A 13,082-nucleotide genomic window follows, 5' to 3' on the forward strand; every position below is an offset into this window, starting at 1 on the left:
CAAGACTGCTCCGAGACCTGAACCACCACAAGGCAATTGGAGAAGGTCTCCAGAAGATCTGTCAGATACTCAAGCTGGACATGAGCCAAATGACTAGCGTAAACATTGCCTTGAAACAAATCAGGGGTAAGTCAAAAAGGTCAGTTTACCACTAAAATGTTTGCTTTGCCTTGAAATGGAAGAGTGCTCACGAAGTCCCACGAACCACTGAGCAGAGCCTCAGGAAGCTGCTCCCACAGCCTCTGCTGTCACACTACCCTTTCCTCCGCCTGGCAGGAACAAGTGGCATTTCCACCTCGCGCTCAGGCTTAGCAAATCTTGTGGAGCAGCACAGCTCAGCACTCGGGCTCGGTTACATGGCTGAGCCCGTATCAAGTCACATGGATGCTGAGGATGCTAAGCCAGAACCATAGCCTCAGTCCTGCACTGCCACAACCATTCTCCACATCTCTTTACATCAGTCTCATTATCATTTTATTTTTCCTTACTTTACCCTTCTTTCCTGATCAGAATCTCACCACCTGGCTTCCTTCCCAGTACTCCAGCAAACACTACCCCAGAGTTTACTCTTCTCACCTCCTTCCCAATGCTTGCATTCAAGGAGGGCAACATATTTCATGCAGTCTTTTGGCCTACATCACCGAGCAAAAGATTTCAAATGAATGTCAAATAAAACAAGCTTTCCAATTAAGTAGTCTGAGCAGATGTTCATTAAAAAAAGTCTCATTAGCCAGAGGGCATTAAATCCAACAAGATTTGATCTCCAGGCAGCCCAAGCTTGCTCTTCTTGCAATTTACTGCTAACACTTCAAATGACCCCTTGGCTCTATATAGCACTTAAGCCCTGTCTGTACAACTGAACAGAATTTTTGTTAACATTGGTTACAGCTGATCACAGCTTAACTGTAAATACAAATTCTCCAGACAGCTTTAAAATACAAGATAATTTAAGCAGCAGTCTGGAGCCCTACACACACTACCATTTGCGCAAGAGCATCTTCTCTGCTTCCATCACTGCAAGCAGCAGCAAGACACTGTGCAGGGGAGATGACAGATAACAAAACAACCAACCTCAAGTTTCTCTGCTTAAATATAGCTTAGCTTGAGGGACTGTAATTCCCCGGCAAGAGTGACAGAAAGATGTTTGATCAGAGGAAATTCCTGGGTTCGCAAGTGTCAGTGCAGCTAATAGGACTCTGTCCCATGGTTAATAAAGCCCTGTCTCAAGAGCTGAGCAGGCAAAGGATTCGTAGACACTCTGGTGACATGCTTAGCCCTAGCAGGTTTTTACACTAGTAGAACATGTTTTACTGTATATCAGTGAACCAGCAGGCAAGTTAAAAAAATGTATTCTGTAACATGATTTTTCCATTGATGAGTGTTTTCTTGGAAGTATTTTCTGCTGCTTTCCTATCTAGAGCGATACATACAGCATCTGATGCTGTCACATGATTTCATTGCCAAAAAATCATAGGCTTCCTGTCTCCGAGCATCTATTAGGCTCGCTGATAAGTCAATTGCTACAGTAATGTGGTTTTTCATTAGTTTTAGTTGAAATACTGCTCAAAGTGATAAGCAAATTATGAGAATTTAACAAGTCAAAGGATATTTCTAGATGTAACTCCACCTGTTTCGTTTGGAAATTCAGTGGTCCACATTTTTTAAGAAAGTCAGGGAAAAGCAGGCTCTCCTAAGAATCAGCAAGTCTCCTCTGTACTTGTGCTTTGCTAAATATGCTAAATAGACATAAGTAAGCAACACCTACCAAATTACTGCACATAACGAGTCTTTTGCTGTTCTCAGGGAGATGAGATGTTCTTATCGCAAGCACACTCAACTGCTTCAACTATTCAAGGATCTACCAGTACAAAATAATCTTTAAAAATGCATAGCAAAATATTTAAAACAGAAGGCAAACGGTAAGCTTGCTGTACTGCATAGGGATGATGCAGGATTTAAGAGATGCCATTTCTTCTATTCTAGTTCGTTTTAGGATAAATTAGGATAGGGAGGGGAGCAGAGGCAGAAAAGAACAAAAACCTGGACTTACTAAAGCATGCAAGCCACAAAATAAAATTCTTTCCGTTTCTAAAATGGCTCCTTTGTTTCAAACGCCTTTGTCATAAAAAACAGTTTGTTGTGACTGTTGAGTTGACTGAATTGGGACAAAGGTGTTGTTCTCCCCCTCCTTCCCCCCTCCCCTCCGCCCCCATTCTGACACACACTTTAGCTACTCTCTTTTAGCCATTTTTATGGAAGAATGCAAGAAAAGCAGAAACGGTGAGGACAAAGAGAAACATAAAAAGCTACAGACATCAATCCTAGAGTTAACTCAGGAGCAAGTGTAACTTCAATACACAGTGACCATGGGGGGGGGGAGGGCAGGGGGTGATGCAGGGGAGGCAGGGAAGGAGTGCCATGGGGTGGGGGGGGGGGAAAAAAACCATCATCATTATCATGTCCCCATGCCGGTTTCACTTATGTCCACAGACCTCAGGGCAGCTGCGCGCCGCGGCGGCGGGGCAAGCCGGGCCGGCGGCCCCTGCGCAGGGCGCGGAGCCCACTGCGGAGCCGCAGAGCCGTGCGCCGGGCAGCCACCCAGCGCCGGCCTCCTCCAGCCGCCCCTCCGCGCACTGCCAAGGATGGGGGCGCTCAAAAATCTAAAATTAAAAAAATTAGTTAAAAAAAATACGCAAACCACCCAGCGTCGTCCCCCCCCTCAGTTTCCTTACGCCGCAAGGTCTTCCCAGGGTGAGTCCCTCATTCAAAGGGGCAAAACTTCGCTCCCATCGCCGGGAGCAGCGCAGGGGGCTGCAGCGCGATACCCGGAGCCGCCTCCCGTCGCCAGGCGACCCGCGGGGCCGCCGGCAGGGCCCGCCGCCGCCGCCCACTCACCGCTACAGCCCCATGGTGCGGCGCCGCCGTCCCGGGCCGCCCTTCCTCGCCGGGGGCGCGGATCTGGGTCAGCCGGCGCAGCGCCCGGCGAAGGTGAGGAGGAGGAGGAGGAAGAGGAGGAAGGTGGTGCCGCCTACCGGCCCGAGCCCGCCCCGCGGGGAGGGGAAGGGGCCGGGGACCGCTGGCAGACGGTGCGCAGGGAGCCGACGGGCTCCTACGCGCCGTCTGCCAGCGGTCCCCGGCCGCACCTCTTCTTCCTTTTTGACCTTCCCCCTTCCCAAAAACGAAGCTGGATTTCCAAGACCTTCCCTCCCGTCCTCGCTTCAGGGGGCTAGTCCGGCCACAGGGGTTCAGTTAAGGTCCTACAAGAAAGCGGGGAACATCTCCAAGGCGTTGGGGTCCCGGATAGCTCGGATAGTATCCAGCCTCCATAATCCCATCCAACCCACCGTGGAGATCAGTGTCCCTTCTTCCCCAGCTGTATATCCTGCACGCTTTTGATCTTCAAAGTTTAAAAGCTGCTAATCAGGATGTCAGGCCTGCCAGTCCATTTATACAGCTCTCCCCTCTGAGAGAATAATGACCGTTGTCTGAAACGTCCACAGAATCACTTAAAGTTGCCCGGTGCTATAACTACTGCCAGAAGGCAGATAGTCTGTGTTTCTGTTCATCCCTACTGCTGCACACATCTGTCCAGATGTTCCTCTGAAGCCGTAAGCAGGCTGTCAGGCCACATTGGCATCCCAACACTGTCCAATAGTCTCAGGTTTTTGCTGTCCTTTGAAAATTCTAATTAACCTCTTTTTCAAAATGTTTTCTATGCCTAACCTGAAAATAGCTTTCTGCACACCTATTAAAGGGACATGGTTTCATTTCTTCTGAGTCTCCTTTTCCAGTCGTTTTGATGCCATAATCAACTGTCACGTTCAAGAAGTATGGCAAAAACACTACGTTAAACGTTTAAAAAGCCCCCAGCTCTTTTGATTACAAGTAGTTAAAGAACATTTTACTATGCTGTACTTTCCTTCTAACAGCATGATTATTTTTAGTTTATGGCAAATGAAAGAAACTGCATTACAGCAGAAATATAGCCCGTATTTAGAAGTGGCAGTGAAAAACATATTAGAAAAAAATAGATACAGGACCCCACTAGTTGAGCAATGTCACACTTTTCCAGCAATAGCTCATACAGCCTGCTGTGCGTAATAAAAAACAGCAAGGTCACCTGCATGATTAATTTAGTGTCGGAAAGAAGGTGACAAGCAGCAAAAAAACCCACCAGATAGCAACACACCTAGGTCAGATATTGGTGAAAAATCAAAAGCTCAAGTCGCTCATTATTTTGGATAGAAGCTCTTGCTGTTGCACAATTTACTGATAAAGACAAGATTGATAAGGAGTACACATGCTATGCCCTTATAAAAAACCTAGTATGTTTTGACACCATCCAGCACTTTTCTCAGAAGACATGCCACCCAAGCATTATTAAATGCACCATAAGGAGTTAGGTTTTAGTTAATGCTTTCACAGTATTATTTTGTCTTCTTTTTAACAAATAACAGTTTTCATTTTGTGACAATACAGATGGTGGCAGAAATATTTTAGCTATACTTGGCCTCTTTTACTTAAAACAGACAAGGGGAAGAATATATTTTACCTAACAAACCCAAAATAGTCTTAAAAGCTGTAGTAAAGAAAGATAAGAAAGAAATAAAACCACAATCCCTCATTTACATAAGGAACTTTCTTACCTCAGTTTTCAAAATCTACAGTCCTGATTATCAGTATGTCTCAGTTTTATTCAGAATAAGACGGGCTACTCTCAGCATAAATGAAAACCTTCTCAGGCTGCTTTCAACCTTCCTCATCTGCTTTGGGCATCAGAGGACCCTTTTGTCAGCTGGGCATTATCAGGGTGTGATAAACCACGCCCTTGTCTTTAGGCTGCTGGCACTTTTCCTGAGACCTATGGATCAGCCAGAAGTTGTTTGGGTTTTTTATTTTATTTATTTCTTAGTGTTTGATCCCCTGGCTCTATTAACCCAGGCATGACTTAAGAGACAGTAATACACTAGGCAACTGGTGACAGTGCTGTGCATGTAAAAGAAAATTGCTAGAATGGAAGCATACTGTTAAATATAACGAGACCTGTGATATCAAAGGAACAATAGTGGATTAAGTACTGCACGACCAGCTGCTATGTTTCTTTATTAGTTTGACTGAACTGATCAAACTTTTTTGCTTGTGGGGAAAACTGCATTAAAAAGGCTATACCTTTCTCCTAGTACTCCCACCTACTGGAACACATGAAGTCTAATTTCAGTTTAAATGGCTATTTGCCCTCACTCCATAGGGAAAGGCATCATACGTCTTGTTATTTGGAAACTCATATGTTTATATGAAACTGTACAGGATCTGTAAGAAATGACCAAACACTGGTGTGTGGTGAAACGGAGCCTTTCCAAAGCCAGTAGCAAGTGGACTACAAAAGAATGCTGCAATGAACGAGTGTGATGCTAACTACAGCTTTTGTCAAGATGTTCAGAGAAGAATCAAGCTCAGATTACTTTAGGTGTAGGTTGTTGTCAGGCGAACATCGAGCTGTATCTTCTGGGAGGTGTTATATGGTCCAGGGGAACAGGACACTCAGGTAGAAGTGCAGATGGGAGGACAACACGGGTCTGAGCACAGCTTGTCACTGTTCTGCAGACATGCATTTGGGGTGTAAGTCACTTACTGAAAAAGAATTTCCATAACGCTCATTGCAGGGGAGGAACGTGGAGTCTTGGAGGCTGCCAGTGGGAGCCTCCTGTGAGAGCTATGTCAGCTATAGCGAGCTCTGTGGTGGAAGGTGTCTGTAGTAAATCGATTTCCAGCTGCTGGGCTGTACTACTTATGCAGCTGGACAGGTGCTCCCAATACAGTTCTTACCTCTATGTCAGCATAGCCAGAAACTTTTATATATTTGCCTGGAGCTCTATAGTTTACTTCTAATAAATTTAAAAGAAAAAAGTTATAAAAGATAGGGAAACAGGCCCTCTTGGGGTTATATGAGAATCAGGAAACGGAACACTAAACATCTGTAGATTTGCTTATATGTAAGAATTATCACACTTTTGGAGCCTTTCATCTGAGGATACTCATGCACTAGCATGAATTAACGCCTCTGTTTTATGTCTGATACTGCACAACATATGTATGAGCCTTTTGTTTTTACTCTATATAATCATGTATATCCATGCTGGGATTTACTGGGTGGGATCTGGGGTTTGGAGTTCATTCCTCCCCGTTCCAAGCAGTGCTCAGGTAGTGAGCATGATCCTGAACAATGTGATGCAGTCAGGGATTCCCCTGTTTGGTCTCCATGTACATTCAAGTAGGTGCTGATTCCATTCCTAGGACAGTGTCTGGTGTAGTTGACGAGTGTATGGGGACTTCCCTGCAGATATCCTCCCCCACAAAATTCCTACAGTTGAGCTGCAGAACACTATAGAATTGTGTAATAAAGAACCATCCTGCTGCACTGAAGAGAAAGACGGGATGACAAAATACATTTCCAATCTCTGACTTCTGTAATTTTGTTTTCTTAAGAAATCTGGTTCCCCAAATGAAAGGCTACTTTCTTGCTACATCTAAGTATCTATTTCAAGTATCACAGTGATTTCATAATCATTGTGATGCTTCAAATCTGTGTCCACATTCTATTTTGAAATACTGAGCATCTGGCAATTCTTTGTGCCTAGCTCAGGACAAGCATCGAATACAGAATTGTCCTGAGATATTGTTATTACATGGTGCTCACACACTGACATTATAGAAACTAAAGCAGTCCGCACACAACCTTCATGATCATTTCTTAAACCTCTCTCCTAGTTATTTTGCTCATTTTACAGTGCCACACTTCGTTTCACTTGTATTCCTTTGACTGAAGATGCTGTAAAGTTTAACACAGGAGATAATAACAAAAGCATGTAGATGACGATAACATGAGAGATTATGTCATGCTTACTCATATAGCCTTTAGAGAGATGACAGCTAAGTGAAGCAGCTGGTACGCTCATTCAGTTACCCATCTCTTGGAGCAAAGAATTTTGCCAGAAAGGACTTTGTCTACATATGAATTAAGAGCATTTAATGTTACAATGTTTTAACTGAAATGACTCTGTTTGATATTTCTATATAGAAAGAGTAAAATAAAGAGATGTAGACATGAATTTCAAATACTATATGCTAACAATGCCTGCTTTTTTATCTTAATAAAAGTGAACAAACATGAATATATGATGATTAACATTGGACTGTGTCCTAATCTTCTTCACGAAGATGTGTACCAACCATATTATGTCAGTGTGAAAAAGAAAGATTTGTGTTTGTAATAGAGAATTTCTTTGAAACCAATTTTGAACAAGGGGAAAAAAAATTATGTGATAATTTTTTATCTATTCTTTTCATTTATCCTCTCCTGTTAATCAGATCCATACTCTGAATGCATATGCTACGTTTCATTCAAGGATTACAAGGTGTTACACAAACAATGATTCATGAAGATTCAGAACCCTTGGTGAGTTGGGTAAATATTTATGTCAATGTCATACAGACTGGTGAACAGTCACAGAGAAGTGGTGTTTGTAAAAAAATTTCCACTAAATTTGGATGCATCTTTTCTTTTGGCCTATTCAGTTGAAAAACTTACAACTTCTATTTTTCAGATATGTTGAGTATGCATACAGATCCAGAGAAGTCAATAAAAACTGGATTATAAGAGCAGCAACTGGGGTCACCCAAGGAATTGACCATGTTTTCATGTAGAAAATTTTAATTTAAAGTTGCACAGCTATTCTTCCAAAGAAGGTGAATATATTGCACAAGCAACAGCTAATGAGAACTCCTGAGATGATGCCTGAGATGGACTGAAAGGATAGAGTCCCAGTCTAATGAATCCATTGCACTATTCTCTCCAGTCTTACTGGAGGCACCGAGAATCTAACTTATGATGGAAATGTAATATTTAGTTCTCTGTATGTAAACAATACCATGCCTTTAAATATTAACTTTGCAGATTGTGTCTGGACTGCAAGCACTGTATGCTTAAAAATGTATTGATTGATGAAGTAGGCAAAAAATTCACTGCCATGACTGTCCTTATGATACAGTTATGTCCTGAAAGATAACTGTGAGAAATTATAGTTTCCAAGGATATGCAGGAAAGCAGACTGCCTGCCTAGTGTAGATATCAGGGAGGATTGCTGTGTAGTCGCATTGCTTTCTGAATGCCTACCAAATTCTAATTGTTTGTGACAGAACTGGGTTTTGCCAGGTTAGTGTAAGATTTTGACTGTAGGGCTAGAAGAAAATAATATAATTCAATCAGTAATTCCAACAAAAAGTATTTCTTGTGTCGTCATGGAAAACAGGAATGAAGAGCAAGAGAAGAATGTAAAGTACGTGCAGGCTTTGAAGAAAAGATTGTAATTTTTCAGCTTTTGTGCCAGAGAAAACAGAAATATTTTGTTTGAATCTTACTAACAATGTTGCTTTCAAGGCTAAACTAAAGCGTGTGTTGACGGGTTCAGTGATTTGGAGGGAAATCAATATTTTGTATGGTTCTTTCAGTGTAGAATCATAGAATCATAGAATTTTTGGGTTGGAAGAGACCTTTAAAGGTCATCTAGTCCAACCTCCCTGCAATGAGCAGGGACATCTTCAACCATATCAGGTTGCTCAGAGCCCCGTCCAACCTGACCATCAATATTTCCAGGGATGGGGCATCTACTACCTCTCTGGGCAACTTGTGCCAGGGTTTCACCACCCTCAGTGTGAAAAATTTCTTCCTTAGATCTAGTCGAAATCTTCCCGCTTTTAGTTTAAAACCATAACCCCTTGTCTTGTTGCAACAGGCCCTGCTAAAAAGTCTGTCCCATCTTTCTTAGAAGCCCCCTTGAAGTACTGGAAGGCTGCACGAAGGTGTCCCCAGAGCCTTCTCTTCTCCAGGCTGAACAACCCCAACTCTCTCAGCCTGTCCTCACAGGAGAGGTGTTCCAGCCCTCTGAGCATTTTTGTGGCCCTCCTCTGGAACCTGTCCAACAGGTCCATGTCTTTCCTGTGCTGAGGGCTCCAGAGCTGGATGCAGGACTGCAGGCGGGGTCTCCCCATAGCAGAGTAGAGAGGCAGAATCACCTCCCTCGACCTGCTGGCCACGCTGCTTTGGATGCAGCCCAGGATACAGTTGGCCTTCTGGGCTGCAAGCACACATTGCCAGCTCACGTACAGCTTTTCGTCCACTAGGATCCCCAAGTCCTTCTTGGCAGGGCTGCTCTCAATCCCTTCATCCCCTAGCCTGTACTGATAGAGGGGGTTGCCCAGACCCAGGTGCTGGACCCTGCCCTTGGCCTTCTTGAACCTCAGGAGGTTCACATGGGCCCATTCCTCAAGCTTGTCCAGGTCCCTCTGGATGGCATCCCATCCCTCAGGTGTGTCAACCGCACCACTCAGCTTGGCATTGTCTGCAAACATGCTGAGGAGGCACTTGATCCTATTGCCCATGACATTGATGAAGATATTAAACAGTACTGGTCCCAATACGGACCCCTCAGGGACACCACTTGTCACTGATTTCCATCTGGACATCGAGCCATTGACCACTACCCTCTGGATATGACCATTCAACCAATTCTTCATCCACCCATCAAATCCCTCTCCAATTTAGAGAGAAGGACGTTGTGGGGGACCGTGTCAAAGGCCTTACAGAAGGCCAGATAGACAACATCTGTAAGCTCTTCCCTTGCCCACTGATGTGTTCACTCCATCCTAGAAGGCCACTAGGTTGGTCAGGCAGTACTTGCCCTTGGTGAAGCCATGCTGGCTGTCTCAAATCTCCTCCCTGTCATCCCTGTGCCTTAGCAGAGCTTCTAGGAGGATCTGCTCCATGATCTTCTCAGGCATATAGGTGAGGCTGAGGGGTGAGTAGTTCCCAAGGTCTCCCCTGCTACTTTTCTAAAAAATGGGTGCAAAGTTTCCTTTTTTCCAGTCATCAGGGACTTCACTTTACTGCCATGACCTTTCAAATATCATGGAGAATCTTCTCAGCCTTATCCTCATCTGTTGTTACCAGTTTACAAGTCTTGCTCATCAAGGAGGGTACACTTTGACCTTCCTTTTCTGGCTGACATACCTGAAGAAGCCCTTCTTATTATTCTTTGCATCCCTTACCAAGTTCAGCTTTAGCTGTGCCTTGGTCTTCCTGACTCCATCCCTACAAAACCGGGCAGTGTCCCTGTTCTCATCCCAGGATACCTGTCCCTGCTTCCACTGCCTGTGCATTTCCTTCTTGCTCTTTAGTTTGACCATCAGGTCTCCACTCAGCCATGCTGGCCTCTTGCCGCCTTTTCTTTATTTCTTAAACCTGGGGATTGAGAGCTCTTGCGCTCTATGGAAAACATCCTTAAAAGATCGGCCAGCTCTGTTCTGCTCCCTTGTCCCCGAGGGCAGTTTCCCAGGGAGTCCTACTGACAAACTCCCTGAGTAGCTGGAATTTTGCTTTCCTAAAATTCAGGGTCCTGACTTTAGTCTTCACTTGCCCCATATCCCTCAGGACTGTGAACTCCACCACCACATGATCACTGCAGCCCAGGCTGCCTCCAATCTTGACATCACTGATTAGCTCACTTGCATACTTCATATTACTTTTCTGACACCCTGGAAGGTGTACTAGACTGGTATGAGAAGATCTTCCCTAGATGTTGACTGAATTGCAGGGAAAGAGTCACTTGGGCAGTGAAAGCAGCAGTTCCTGTTCAGCAGAGAGCTGACAGAGGATTCAGGAAGTTTTTGGAGAAGTGTTTCCAGCAGTGATGTATGTATTTAATCATCACCCTCTGGTAGACAGTACATGGACCTATCTTGTAGTATGGTAGTTTTATGGTATTTTCAAACAAAACTGTGATGATAAAGGTGCATAGTGCCTGATGAGGACCTGACAGTGGCCAATTGCTCCAAACTGCATGAGGACTCCTGTTCTAAAGAGTGGAAATGTCAGTAGTATTCTTACAGCAGAGAAGGTATGGCTTTTGGGAAGACTTAAAGCCCTAAGTCTCCAAGATTGCTTATGGACAGAGAAAATTTAGAAAATGAAAATTGAGGCAAAAATACTTGCCTGTAATGTATGATTTGCTTAGTATTGGTGCATGTGGGACTTTGAAGGCTGGGGACTATTCACTGGGAGGTTTTATGTGAGCAGAAAAAGCTGGCAGGAGACAGAATATCAGAAGCTGCATTGGGAGCTTTTAGTTGATCTTCATGGTGTGGTGGGTTGACCCTGGCTGGATGCCAGGTGCCCACCAAAGCTGCTCTATCACTCCCCTTCTCAGCTGCACAGGGTGGGGAAAAAATAGGATAGAAGGCTCATGGGTCGAGATAAGGAGAGGGAGAGATCACTCAGCAGTTGCTGTCATGTGCAAAACAGACTTGTCTTGGGGAAAAATTAATTTATTACCAATGAAATCAGAGTAGGATAATAAGGAATAAAAAACAACTCTTAAAAAACTTTCCCCTCACCCCTGCCTTCTTCCCAGGCTTAACTTTACTCCCAAATTCTCTACCTCTTCCCCCTGACTGGCAACAGGGGGATGGGGAAGAGGATGCAGTCAGTTCATCACATGTTGTTTCTGCCGCTTCTTCCTCTACAGGGGGAGGACTCCTCACACTCTTCCCTTGCTCCAGCATGGGATTCCCCACATGGGACAGTCCTCCACGAACTTCTCCAACATGAGTCCTTCCCAAGGGCTGCAGTTCTTCATGAGCTGCTCCAGCCTGGGTCCCTCCACAGGAGCCGTCCTTCAGGAACAGGCTGCTCTAGTGTGGGTCCCCCACAGGGTCACAAGTCCTGCCAGCAAACCTGCTCCAGCCGGGGCTCCTCTCTCCATGGGGCCAAAGCCCTGCCAGGAGTCAGCTCCAGCATGGGGTCATGGTCTCCTTTGGGCAACCCCCTGCTCCAGCATGGGGTCCTCCCTAGGCTGCAGGTGGAGATCTGCCCCAGTGTGGAGCTCCATGGCTGCAGGGGCACAGCCGGCCTCACCAGGGGCTTCCCCAGGGGCTGCCGGGGAACCTCTGCTCCGGCGCCTGGAGCCCCTCCTGCCCCTCCTGCTGCTCTGGCCTTGGTGTCTGCAGGGCTGTTCCTCTCACATGTTCTCACTCCTCTCTCCGGCTGCAATTGCTGTTGCCATTTTTTCCCCCCTTCTTAACTCTGTTCCCCCAGAGGTGCTGCCACTGTCGCTGATGGGCTCAGCCTTGGCCGGTGGCGGGCCTGTCTTGTAGCCGGCTGGCACGGGCTCTGTCGGACACAGGGGAAGCTTCCAGCAGCTTCTCACAGAATTCACCCCTGCAGCCCCCTTGCTACTAAAACCTTGCCACGCAAACCCAATATCCATGGATATTATGCTTTCTAGTAATTATGCCTACGGAATTTACATCTCTCAGATCCTTCCTTAATCAAATGCAGAAATTTTCTGTTGACATCTGTATGCAGATGTAGGATCCTCTCAGGAGCTGGAGCTTTGGACTGGCAGTTCTGCTAACGAAAGGTCTTCAGTCTTGCAGTATGAACATCATAATTACAGTAATTTCTGTCTTCTGCCTGAAAGTTCACAGGAATTTTCTGAGGACTCTCCAGGAAAGATTTTGTGTTTATTGAAGTCTACAAAATTGTGCTGCTAGTTCTACTGAGATATTAATGATGACCCACCTTTGCAGTGTGTCTGACAACAGAAGTTAAAGCTAGCCGTCCCTGCCTGTGATAAAGCAGGCTTACATTTCATTAATGCAATCCCATGGTATAGCAGAAGTGATTAATTTAGCTGAACTCTGCCCAATCCTAAACATTCACTGACCGGTTTGGTTCTCTGCATGACAAGATCTGTAGCTGTCCCAGCACAGAACTGAAATCTGCCTACTCAGAAAAAGTTGTGTTGTCATGCAAAAGAAACTCGCTTCACTAGAGCATGGTACCTCCTAACAACATAAGTGAACCTGCCAGTAATTGTGCATTTGTGCCACAAAACCAGTGTTGACAAATCTTACAATTTTATCATGAGATTTAAGCTGCTTAATGTATTTCTTAAAGTTCCAGTACCCGAGTCTAGAGATTTCAGGAGAATTTCAGCTTTTACTAAAGGAAAGGAAAAAAATGTATT

Source organism: Phaethon aethereus (genome assembly GCF_964289735.1).
Source record: "Phaethon aethereus genome assembly, chromosome: 1".
Classification (NCBI taxonomy): domain Eukaryota; kingdom Metazoa; phylum Chordata; class Aves; order Phaethontiformes; family Phaethontidae; genus Phaethon; species Phaethon aethereus.